The sequence below is a fragment of the Molossus molossus genome, unplaced genomic scaffold, assembly GCF_014108415.1.
Source record: "Molossus molossus isolate mMolMol1 unplaced genomic scaffold, mMolMol1.p scaffold_m16_p_7, whole genome shotgun sequence".
Classification (NCBI taxonomy): Eukaryota; Metazoa; Chordata; class Mammalia; order Chiroptera; family Molossidae; genus Molossus; species Molossus molossus.
This window is the reverse complement of record NW_023425401.1, coordinates 72,866,465-72,878,201: the sequence shown is the minus strand read 5'-3', so window position 1 is coordinate 72,878,201 and position 11,737 is coordinate 72,866,465. Positions and strand designations below refer to the sequence as shown.

The 11,737-nt window shown below is 37.2% G+C and overlaps 1 pseudogene; it reads left to right on the top strand.

The window, feature by feature from the left end:
* The first annotated feature begins 10,241 nt into the window (after positions 1-10,241).
* Positions 10,242-11,092, top strand: LOC118620170 (annotated as a pseudogene).
* The last annotated feature ends 645 nt before the right edge of the window (positions 11,093-11,737 follow it).

The window sequence follows — 11,737 nt, the reverse complement described above, 5'->3', positions numbered from 1 at the left end:
GCTGGGTAGAGTAGTCTTGGATTCAGATCCTTGTTTTTCATGACCTTGATTACTTCATGTCATTCTCTTCTGGCCTATAGTGTTTCTTGTGAGAAGTCAGCTGAGAGCCTTATGGGGTTTCCTTTGTAGGTAACCTGTTGCTTATCTCTTGCTGCTTTTAGGATTCTCTCTTTGTCTTTAATTTTTGGCATTTTGATTACTATGTGTCTTGAGGTGGGCCTGTTTGGGTTTATTTTACTTGGGGCTCTCTGTGCTTCTTGAACTTGAATGCCTTCTTCCTTCAACAAATTAGGGAAATTTTCTGTTACTATTTCTTTGAATATATTCTCCAACCCTTGCTCATTTTCTTCGTCTTTGGGGACTCCTATGATGCGAATATTATTATGTTTCCAGTTGTCCCACAGTTCTCTTAAGCTGCCTTCCTGTTTTTGTAATTATTGTTTTTCTTCTGGTTTTCTGATTTGTTGATTTTTTTCTACCCTACCTTCTAATTCACTGATCTGGTCCTCAGCTTCCTCTACTCTGCTTTTTAGACCTTCCAATGTGTTTTTCATTTCTGATATGTCTTTTTTTTCTCTCTTTTTGGTGGTTTTTAATTTCCAATTGGTTTATTTTCAGCATCTCTATGTCCTTACTCATGCTATTTAGGTTCCTCAAGATCATGGCTCTGAATTCTAGCTCTGTTAACTTGCCTAACTGCTCCACATTGATCTCATCTTCAGTGGACATCTCTTGTTCTTTCCTTTGGCTTCTGTTTCTGTGTTTCACCATTTTGGCTATCACAGTGGGCTTTGGAGCCTGTCAAGTTTTCCCTGTGGGTGTTGGTGTTCTGCTGTTTGTGGCTCCCTCTCCTGGGTTTAGATGAGCGAGGGAGGACCCACGTTAAACATCACTGTCAAGTCTTACTTTCCTGGTTAAAGTTGCTAGCCCAAGAAAGGTACTGTTGTCCTCTAGCTTTTTGCCTGGAGGCTAGCAGTGGAGGTTACTTGAAGAGTTTGGGGTTGTCAGTTGATTGAAAAACTCCCTCAGGTGCTCAGCATAAGGGGATTTCCCAAGGGTGGGTAATTGCTGGTTGTTAATGAGCCTCAATTAGCATTTCAATGGCCCCATGGGTGGGGTTGGATCTCCAAGGGAGGGGCTGCTGCCTCTCCCCAGAGCCCTGGGAAGGAGCAAGATGGCCACCATCCTGCGTGGCAGCAACTCAGCAAAAGCTCTGAGTGCCCTCCAAATCCCAAGTGTCCCCACACAGTTCCAGTCCAGTTTGCCCTCCCTCTGCTGGAGCCCAAGGGGAGTGTCTGTGGCTCTTTTAGCCTCTGTCCCAGCTCTGCACTGTGGAGCCACTTGGGACTTTATCCTGAGGGCACCGCTCCCAGCTAAGGCTCCCAGCACCGATCTCGTACCTTTGCAATCCTACCAGGATTGAGTCAGTGTCCCAGGTTATATGGTCCTCACAAGCTGCTTTTCTGTTGCTTTTTCCCATCGATTTGTCTGTGCTATAGTTGTAATTCCAGTTTGGTTCTGGGAGACGGTCTGTGTAGCTTCCGTTCACTCCGCCGCCATTTTGGATCTCTTTTCCACACTGGATTCTAATCTTCACCAGAGCAGGGATGATGTCTTTTTGCTCACCCTTATATTCCCAGTCCAAATAGATATTTCTTAAATATTTGTTGAATAAATGAACAGAGACTTTAAGAGAGAAGAACTAAATACTAACTGATATTTACTCTAAGCTGGTTAACTAGTTTTGATAACAGAAGGAGGATAATAGTGTATCTATTTTGTAATATTCTGTATAGATCCACTTTTTCCTATATCTCCCATCATTTTCTGGCCTATAGTTTCTCCAAACAATGGAATAATTTATACTAGAGCTGCAAAAAAGAACTATTTGGCACTTTCACCACTCCCTAACTTGAAATCACTTAAGCAGCCAATTAAAGACTTTTCACACAATCTCAAATTGTAGCAATTTCCCATCATAGGAACAAAAAGAGAGAGTAAATCTCTTTTCCCCAGCCTTAGTACCTAAGTATTTAAATACAGATAAATTCCCACTAACTCTAGAAATAGCACAGAGACAATGTTCAAAATTCAAAATAATGGAAAACAAGTTATTAGTCTACTACTTAGGAATATAAACTAGAAAAGTAATCTCTTAACAGATTTATGTAATTCCTGACTAATAAAATTCATGTATTTTGACTAATGAAATGCCTTCTTTCTATAAAGTTTTCTACCCTTTCTCAAAAAAAATAAAATTATTAAAAAAAAATTAAATACAAATAAGAATCTAACTTCCAATTTTAAATGATGACTTTTAGTTATGTCCAGAAACTACTTTACTGAAAACTGCTAATATTATTTAGAATCCTTATGCACATTATTTAAAATCCTTAGGTACATTTTGTCTAAATAGCTGAGATGATTCTTTCTCTATTACTCCAAACCCATGAGATTAGATCCTATTCAAAGTAATTCACATTAGTATCATTAAGAAGATAATCTTATTTGGCCTACATATAGTTAGTTTGTTTGTTTGTTTGTTTGTTTGTTTGTTTGTTTTTAACAATTTAACTTAGCTATGTGTTTCTTTTTGCCTAAAAAAGAAAACAAAAACAAAAAGATAAAGGAGATAATCTAGAAAATGTTGTTTCCATCACATTCTCTGCCTTTACATCAAGCATTAAGAATTGTGGTTTTTATTACAGCTCATCTCTGCACAGCAAATTAATAAAATAGAAGCTAGAGAGTATTTAATAAAGCAATGTAGCTACTGAAATTCTGTCCTATGAATAGAGTCACACTCTGTCTTTTACCTAAATAATGATGCTCACTCTTCTTTTATCCTGAAACATGTCAGTTGGGCAGGAAGAGTGGAGAAAAGGAGTCAGGTTTGACTTCAGGATTTGCGTCACTTGTAGGAGTCTGAGAGATATCACGAATCTCTCAAATGTCTCATGGTTCTTCAGTGAAGTAAATTATTCTGGCCCACTCTAATAAAATATTAACTCTGCAGTTGGTCCTTCTCCAAATAAAACTTAATTTTCAATGTAATAAATTCTTCAAAGTAAAATATTTTTAAAAGATATTTCAAATATGCTTGTTTAATACTTTTCCTTCTGTAAATATTTGCATAATAGTCATGTCCATATTTCTATATATCTTATACCAGATTCCTGACTACACTATCACATACTAAGAATATATACCTAAAATAATACAGCAAAATCTCCACAAAAGATACTGCAGTTATCCAATTGGGGGAGGAGAGAATGTGGAGGAGATTTGTTTAATTACTTACAAATAAACTAAAATTTCTTTCCCATCATAAATAGAAGTGTAGTGCTGGTAAAGACACAAAATGAGATTATTAGGTCTAACTCAGACATCTGCTCTTCCCACTCTCCACCCTCCAGAGTCCTTGAAAAGTTACCTCTACTACATGTATCTTTGTTTTCTTGACTTTTTTATCAAAGGGAAGAAACCGCCTACAAAAATCTCACCTTCTCTTGTGATCTTATTGATGCCTCAGCTTAGTTGCCTTGTTCCAACAATTAGTCTTTTTTCCTCTCTATCCATCCCTCTCTATGGACTCCCTGCTTTGACCTATAATACTCATGACCTCACTTCTTCTGGTTTATCACATATTATTTCTCTCCTTCAAGCTTGTAGGAAGAATTTTATGTATTCTGACTTCATTTTCTTACATACTTTTTCTTCAATTCACTCAAATCTGTCTTCTATTTTTAGCATACCATTGAAACTGTTCTTGCAAAAGATCTAGTTACTAAGTTCAATCTATTATTGTAAACTCTGTATCATCTGTTGTGCCTGTAATATTTAATACCAGTAATTACACACTTCCTGATATTTCCTCTGACCTGTCTGCATGGCTCCCATCCCTGATTTTTGGCCTGGCTCACCATTCAACTGCTTTGGATGACTCCTCTTCTTCTACCTGCCCTTCATATAGTAGTGTCACTGAGGTTCAATACCAGGTACTATTTTCTCCTACACAGATTCCTGTGAGGACCCATTTTACCCCATAATTTCAAGCAGCTATAGACTTATGAATCTCAAATCTCAGTACCCAATCCAAAACAATCTTAAGAGAACTGATTATCTGCCCATTTGAGGCTACATGAAGACATAGTCAACTTTGCAATTTTAACTCCCTAAGGTCCAGGATTTAAACTATATGCATATAATTCATCTCATTAAATTTATAATGCTAATGTATATATCACTATAACTGAAATAAATGCTTTATATATTCTGAAGAAGAGATTTTTTTTTACTCTGCCTAACATCATCAATTACTTTGATTTAAGGAAGGCAGAAAATAAGAAATGTATAGTGATGTGAGATAATACATAAAATTTAATAATTCAAGACAATTTTCTTCCAAATGCATTAAGTATGAACATTCATTTGCATATTTTCCAATTGCCATTTTATCTTTCTTAAATTCTTCATAATAATACAGTATGTCTTTAATGTGTGTGAGTATAAATGCCTGCATTAATTAAAATGTCATCAGAAGACCAGATTCTCTCTTGTGGATAATAGGGTTTCAGATGACTTCATTATCTGAAAATAACTAAACACAGCACAGTTTGTTGCAACAAAAATTGATATGCAATGTTCCATAAATATTGTTCAGGAGTCTAAAATGTTGCTTATGCAGTCTTGGTATAAATGAAGGCTGAGTGAATAATTTCTAGGCAGCATTATTAAGTCAAATAAAAAAATGTTACTAGCAGGAAGATGCTAGAAGCATTCAAATTAAATAAATGCAAATTTTGAATGTGGGCATTGTTCTTAGTGAATCAATTCAAACATGCTTGTTTTAATTATATAATGATTATGATTTTTCTACTAGAACTTCACTATAATATCAGCAAATATTGATGGCTCTTCCTTCAATATATATGGAGTGTAATTACTCCTCACTTTTTTCTCCACTACAACCTTATAACAAGCCACAATAATCTCCCTCTGACCTAAACTATAGCAATAAGTTGCTAAATGATTTCTCTGTTGGCACACTTACCACCCCTACAAGGTATTCTTCACACAGAAACTAGAGTATCTTTGGAAAACATAAATAAAATCATGTTACACTTCTGCTCAAAACACTTATTTAAAATAATATTCAATAACCTTACAACAGTATACTAGGCTCTACATGTCTACACCCCTCCCCAGCCCCACCCCATGTCACCTCCAGGGCTTTATCTCCTACCACTCTCTTTCTAGATCCCTGTGTTCCAGCTTCAAAAATTTATTTCCTGGTCCTGTGACACACTAAAGACATGCTCTCTTAAGGGCCTTGGTTTTGCCTAGAATGCTCTTTCCCCAGACATAGCTAAATCTTCTCTATACTTCCTACATCTTTCCTAATACTACCCACCACCAGTTGTGTGGTTTTACCATTGTTACTAACCTTTTTTTCTATTTCAACCTCTTTTTCTGTAGAAATAAAAATATTACCACATATCTATTCTAGCCTTTGTTCTTGAAGTTATCTTTGCCTAGTAACCATTATGCCCATTTCTACTTAAGTCCACTTCATTCCCTTCAGGTCTCTTCTTATATTGTTTCCTTTTAAGAAAACATCTCTGACTATCCCATATAAAATAGCACAGACAGTACCTCCCTCCCTTCTTTATTTGTCTGATTTATTTTTCTTCAGAACTTTTTACCACTTGACATATTATATATTTTATGTATATCCTTTGTTTATGGCCCATCTTCATCACTGAAACAAAAAATTCCATTTTGATAAATACTTTCATTCATTTTGTTCAGTGCTATACAACAACATCTAGAATTGTACCTGACAAATACTCAGAGCTTAACAAATATATATAGTTGAATGGATTAAAGTACATATGAACATGCATTTCTGAAAATTAATCAGAGATATTATTACTGAAATGCTATGTGAATTTCAATATAATATGAGTTTTGCCTATATCTCACAACCTATATGTGGAGAATGATAACCTTTGGTTCAGCATGATTCACACTCTGCATGCTCACAAGATAAACTAGGTTGTAACAAAATAAACACCAATCTAGATCATTCTGGCCCTCTGAAGAATTACAGAGTGGTTCAGAAATACACATTTTAATCATCTACAATAATGAAATTATCTAACAACCTTCTAAACCTCTACTCCATCTGTGTATGTGAGCAGTTTGGGGCATTACATCCAAATTAAAGGATATCTGATTGATTATAAAAGCCAGGCAAGTATTCAGGGATCTGCATTTATTGGCTCAAAATGATCATAGCTCTTATGCTAAGACCAGTTTAATTTGTCATCAAGTCTACCTATTATTTTCCACAAAGAAGCCCTAACAGATTACATATCTTTAAGTAACAAACTCATTTTTTTGGATATTTATTTATCTTGTTATAATTTTAAGCATGTGTCTTTATGCCTCCAATTAGCAAATGCCTAGGTAGAAAATAAGTAAGGAACAGAGCAATAAACATTAAAAATATTCCAAAGACATTTAGCACTTCACAATAAAGGCCTATTCTTTTTTTATTATTATGGTTTACATTATTACAGATGTCCCCATTTTACCCCTTGCCCACCTCCACTCAGCCCTCACCCTCTCCCTCCACCCGACCAATACTACCACACTGTTGTCTGTGTCAATGGGTTATGCATATATGTTCTTTGGCTAATCACTTAGCCTTCTTTCATCTGGTCCCCCCTTCCTTCTGATATCAGTAGATGAGTGAATAAAAAAGCTGTGGTAGCCTGACCAGTTTGGCTCAGCGGTAGAGCGTCAACCTGCGGTCCAGAGAGACCCGGGTTTGGTTCCCGCTAAGGGCACGTACCTCAGTTGCAGTTTGTCCCCGGCCCTGGTTGGGTCGTGTGGGTGGCAGCCACTCAATGTGTCCCTTTCACGTCAATGTTTCTCTCTCTCTCTCTCTCTTTCTCTCTCTCTCTCTCTCTCTCTTCCTCCTTCCCACTCTATCTGAACAAAAAATGGAGAAATGTCCTCAGGTGAGGATAAAAAAAAAACATGAAAAAAAAAAAAAGCTGTGGTACACTACACAGTGGAATACTATGTGGTCATAAAAATGAAGACACTCTTTTGTGGCATGGAGATTATTATGCTAAGTAAAATAAGCCAGTCATAGAAAGACAAATAACCAATGATCTCACTTATATGTGGAATCTAATAAACAAAATAAATTAATGAACAAAATAGTAATAGATTTATTTTAATGAACTCTTTTCCATATTTAAAATGATCCTACAGCTCTGGCCAGTTTGGCTCAGCAGTTAGAGTGTTGGCCTGTGGACCAGAATGTCCCGGGTTCAGTTCCCGCTAAGGGCATGTACCTCAGTTGCAGTTAGTCCCTGCCAGGTTGGGGTTGTGCGAGAGGCAACAAATTGATGTATCTCTCTCATGTCAATGTTTTTCTCTCTTCCTCCCTCTCTCTCCCACTCTATCTGAAAATAAAAATGCAAAAATGTCCTCGGGTGTGGATAAAAAAATAAAAAATAAAAATAAAATGACCCTTCAAAATATCTTTGAAACAAAGAGCCAAATGAAATTTAATCATCTCCAAAATTATTTGCAACATTTTCATGTTGGAGATTCTGTTTTATATTAGAAATCTATTCTTCTTTGAATTAGAAGATAAAACTCTTTCTTTGGAAATCATTTTCTTGGCTGAAACAATATGTATTCCATGGCTGCTTTCTCTAGCAGCAAACCTATAAAGCTCAAATTAAATAGTGTAAAATGATTGCTAAAATAGATAACTTCAAAAACAGATTTTCCTGGAAAATGTTCAAAAGGCTTTATTATTTAGACTAGACAACTTGTAGATTAGTCAGGTCTATTTTTATTCAATGTAATTATTCAAAATATTTATAATATGTTGCAATATTCTGAAGAAGACTAACTTAAGATTGAGTGTTTTATAGCAAGCTTAGTCTGTAAAGAAAATACAAGAAAGAAAAATTATTTTCATAGTTATATAAAATGAGCAGATAACTACTAGTTGCAATTCTATGTTATATTAATATTGCAATGTTTCTGAGCTTCTGTGTCTATATATAACTTGGCTTTTACAGTGTGAATTCATTGTCAAACAAATGACTTTCATCTTGAAGATGGTATAGAGAAAATAAGTCAAGTCGAAATCAAATAAAAGTTTATTCCATTCTTTTCCTCCAAGATATCAGAATTCATTTAACTATTAATTTGTCCTAATGAAATCTTCTGTTGTACACATAATGAAGTTAGCCCAGCAGCATTCCCAATTCAATCTGGTCTCACAAACAGAACAAACTACCAGAGTGGTAAAACAGAAAGCAAAGCAGATCAAGTTACAGCACTGACTCTTCAGTTAACTATGTGGCTTGATTTTGTTTCTTTGCATGAAATATGTAGGAAGTAAACAAGAGAACTTTTAGAATTTCTTCCAGTTTTATGTTGCTATATTTTCCCCATTAAAACAGGTATCTCTAAAAGTGCCATAAAGAGAGAGAGGTAGGTTGTTTCTTCAACAAGGATTGCAGCAATCACATTTTTATAAAATTACAGAAAATCATTTTAGAGCTAATGAGATCTGGAGATTGTTGAAGTGAGATATTGGATGCTGTTGGCCACACCCAGCTTCTAGAACTTTTGCCAAAGTTATAGTTATAAAATCTGACCATGATATACCTCTGGTTAAAAACTTTTTCTACTCACTCACCAGTTGATTTGGGACATGTTTAGACAAAGATCCACATAATTTGATCCACTGAACTACTGGTGCCCCATTTCCTGCCATGCCTCTCATTTTCCTTGTACATCCCAGTAGACAATATACTAAAAATCTCCACATATCTGCACATACTGTTCCTTCGCCTTCAGTGTCCTTATTCTCTTTTTCTCTTGGCAAATTGCTACCTGTGGGAATGTCACCCATTAAGGACTTACAGGTATTGATACAGATATTTTATATTTCTATCACAATCCTTAATACATTGTATTGCTAACTTTTCTGTTAAAGTCTGTCTTACAAAACTATTTTTTGGGTGGGGAAAGAGATCATGTCTTACTTATCTTTGTACTGCCAGAGTCTAGTATCATGTCTGGCACTAATAAATGTTCCACAAATATTTGTTTCATGTGGAATTGTAGACTGGTTTAAGCAATTAACAATAACTTCTATGAGCTCACTCTAGCCTCAGTTGCTGCCTAATGTTAACACAGCAAAAGTTACAAAACCATCCCCAGAATGCATAATATTCCTCCTCATAGCAACTATAAGAGTCAAAAGATATTCTTTGGGTAGGTTTATCACTCATAAAAAAAGTAGCACATCCCTCACTAAGTATTTTTTAAAATAAAGCAAAGAATAGGTATAGACAGAAATTCATAAACACTTTTGTTTGTTTTCAGTGGGTAGAACAACTTCACAGAGCATACTCAGTAATGAGAACATGGAAAGTCAGGGAGGTCACTTTTCTCCAAAAAAAAATAAAAATCTGGCCCAGCCGGTGTGGCTCAGTGGTTGAGCGTCAACCCACGAACCAAGAGTTCGCCGGTTTGACTTTTGGTCAGGGCACATGCTTAGGCTGTGGGCCTGATCCTCAGTAAGGAATATGTAGGAGGCAGCCAATCGATATTTCTCCCTTCCTCTCTCTCTAAAAATCAATAAAGAAACAAAAATTGTTTAATCTGCTCTAGGACATTCTTTGTCACTTGACCCTCAATCTCTTTCGAGTCTCACCATTTGCTTGCTGGTGATAAAATTTAAAATGTAACAGAAAAAGACCTCTCCCCAAAGAACTCAACTCAAATAAAGATTGACCTGTGGTTAGAAAAGGTGACTGTAAATCTGTGTTGAAATTTATTTACACAAAGTTATTATTGCAGTAGTAGGAGCAGCACCAAATTATTTTAGGAAGAGTCTCCTATAAACAAAAATGATGTTGCCCTGAAATGGCTCTGCCAAATTAATATAGATCATACAGAGCCCAGAAATAGATCCATGCATCTATAATCAACTAATCTTCAACAGGAGTTCCAGGAACACAAAATAGTAAAGGATAGTCTTTTCAATAAATACTGTTGAGAAATTTAGTCATTCATTTGCTAAAGAATGAAATTGGATTATCTCACAATATATCCAAAAATCAATGCAAAATGAATCAAAGACTTAAACATAAGACCTGAAATTGTGCGTAGCGGTGGGATGCGGGATACTGTAGGGCGGCTAGGCCTCTGAGCAGGCGAATCCGGCGGGAATCGGAGCCATTAGAACCGCCACCATGACTGTGGGCAAGAGCGGCAAGATGCTGCAGCACATCGACTACAGGATGAAGTACATCCTGCAAGATGGTCGTATCTTCATTGGTACCTTCAAGACTTTCGACAAGCATATAAATTTGATCCTATGTGACTGTGATGAATTCAGGAAGATCAAGACAAAGAACTCAAAACAAGCAGAAAGAGAAGAGAAGCGAGTTTCTGGTCTGGTGCTGCTTCGAGGGGAGAACCTGGTCTCAACGACAGTAGAGAGAGCTCCTCCCAAAGATACTGGCATTGCCTGAGTGAACTTGCTGGAGCTGCTGGGGGCCCAGGGATTGGCAGGGCTTCTGGCAGAGGAATCCCAGCTGGTGTTCCCATGCCCCAGGCCCCTGCAGGACTTGCTGGGCCAGTTCGTGGGGTTGTTGGACCATCCCAACAGGTGATGACCCCGCAAGCAAGAGGCACTGTTGCAGCTGCTGCAGCTGCTTCCACAGCCAGTATTGCAGGGGCCCCAACCCAGGACCCGCCTGGCTGTGGGGGTCCTCCCCCACCTATGGGCTGAGAGGCACCTCCTCCAGGCATGATGGGCCCACCTCCTGGTATGAGGCCTCCCATGGGTCCCCCAATAGGGATGCCCCCTGGAGAGGAACTCCAATTGGTATGCCCCCTCCAGGAATGCAGAACCCTCCCCCAGAAATGCGAGGGCCCCCTTCCCCAGGAATGCACTCACCAAGGCCCTAGACTCATCTTGGCCCTCCTCAGCTCCTTGCCTGTTTCCTGAAAGCCTGTACATAGTCCTTTTATTTCTTTGTGGCCTGTGAAACAAATTTATAATATCCTGAATTAATAGGATATTATAAATATATATATTAAAAAAGACCTGAAATTGTAAAACTACTAAAAGAAAACATAGGAAAAAAAGTTGTCTTAATATTAGATCAGGCAACGATTTTTGGATATGGCACCAAAAACACAGGTAACAAAAGCAACAGTAGACATATGGGATTTTATCAAACTAAAAAGCTTCTGTAGTTATCAGCCTTAGCATCATCTTCTTAGAAAATTCTGTGCCATGAGTACCAAATGGAAAAAACAGCAAATGCTCCGGCTCAAGTTCAAAATAAAATGATGAGGTAGGAATCCAAGTAAATCACTAGTTTGTGTGCCCATGGAACCCACAAGAGCAGAAATGTGGAGAACTGGAGGCCAGGGATGCTGATAGAAATTGTTGCACTGCATGTTACTGCCTAGAATTTGGCTCAGTGAATCTAGAACATCCATCATCATCTCATGGCCATGACCACCTCTGACAGACCTTTGGTCAGTCCCTTTTGGCCCTTTACCCTGGACCTGGTTACATTGTGGGCTAGGTCTGTTCTATGTTGTGGCTGAATATAACATGCACAATAAATCTTCATTTTTACCATTTTAATTGAAGATAAAATAATCAATCAAT